Source organism: Schistocerca nitens, chromosome 8, assembly GCF_023898315.1.
Source record: "Schistocerca nitens isolate TAMUIC-IGC-003100 chromosome 8, iqSchNite1.1, whole genome shotgun sequence".
Lineage (NCBI taxonomy): Eukaryota > Metazoa > Arthropoda > Insecta > Orthoptera > Acrididae > Schistocerca > Schistocerca nitens.
In genome coordinates, this window is record NC_064621.1 from 331,998,539 (window position 1) to 332,000,096 (window position 1,558).

General features: G+C 45.3%; 1 non-coding gene across 1 annotated transcript; it reads left to right on the plus strand.

Annotated features, from left to right (window-relative positions):
* The first annotated feature begins 1,100 nt into the window (after window positions 1-1,100).
* On the plus strand, window positions 1,101-1,175 carry Trnat-ugu (transfer RNA threonine (anticodon UGU)). The gene has a single exon. It is a non-coding gene; the product is annotated as a tRNA-Thr (tRNA).
* Window positions 1,176-1,558: the final 383 nt, after the last annotated feature.

Sequence of the window (1,558 nt, forward strand, 5' to 3'; positions counted from 1 at the left end):
AGCTGTACATTAAAAAGTATGCGGTTATGTTTGCAAGCAAAATTGGTGTTGTGTGCTGTCCTTAGGTTAGTTAGGTTTAAGTAGTTCTAAGTTCTAGGGGACTGATGACCATAGATGTTAAGTCCCATAGTGCTCAGAGCCATTTTGAACCAAGCCAAAATGTTTGAGAAAAATATTAAAGTTGCTGACGAAAGTAGAATGAGACAGTCAGTACCCCATTCTTCAGTCAGGGTCTTAAAACTGGAGCGTATTAGCGTTTTTGATACTCCAAAAGAGCATTTTTTCGCTGATATACAAAACTGGGCTGAAATAGCCTCAGACGTTCGTGAGCTGTTTTCATGTCACCATTTTCACCCACACTCTCAGACAAGGAGGTGCTAGGGGTGTCCGGATAGCAAGTGGTATGAGTGCTAAGACTGGCAAGCATTGCTTCAGGCCTTAATGAGATATGTCAATATGTCACTGTCTTTTCACCGCTCTCCCAGCCCCTAGGGCTGAAATGTCATCGGGGCTAGCAACAGTGACGCTAGCAAGCCCGAAAATTATGGATTCTATACTAAATAATAATAACAATACGAAATTATTGGTTGGGAATCATTCAAGAGGGATATTAAGCCGACTTGTGTACCCCTAACCCACCCCAGTAATCCTACCGTGGAAAGAGGACCTACACAGCTGAAACAGCTGCTCAGGAAGAATGCTTGCAAACAATAACAAATTAAAAATTCATTCATTATTCACTACGGGCACTGCATCCTGAGACAGTGGCGCTGAAGATAATATTTCACAATTCTGCAGGCGTATCTACCGAAAGTAGAATCTTATATGGATGTGGTGTCTGCTCTGTGGACATGCCCGAAAGAACAGACACAATATCGATCTAGGTATATAGCCGGCAATACCGGCCACGACCTTCTTCTTCTGTGCGGATGCACACATATTCCCCGATCTCTTACGTAACTTGGTAAGAATGTCTTCCACGAGTAATGAGTGTGTTGGGGTGGGACACTACGAATGTAGTGTGTGGACATACAAGGTCAGAATGTGAGTCTCGCGGGAGACGTGCGGGAGATAGTCTCTGCAGTCGTACTATCTTCTGAGCCCTCGGTGGCTCAGATGGATAGAGCGTCTGCCATGTAAGCAGGAGATCCCGGGTTCGAGTCCCGGTCGGGGCACACATTTTCACCTGCCCCCTTGATATGTATCAACGCCCGTGAGCAGCTGTCGGTATTAATATAGTTCTAATTTCGAAAGTACAATCATTAACCTGTCGTGACGCTTCCATCGACCCGTTATCGCCGCGATCTGCACCTCAACCCAAGCGACACGACCCCCTGGGCAGAGGTCGCGTGACGCGGCGTAAACTGATCGTCACCGGTTGCACTTAAAAGGATCATCCCAATCCTGGAATATGTAACTGTTTGAAGTGAATGATACAACAACAACAACAGGTGTTCAGTTAGAATCAATTTCTACATTTGAACTCACCTCATACAAGATAGTTACGTGGGGCAGAGCGTCGAAAAAATCTCTATATTATGGGATGGAGGGCGTATAT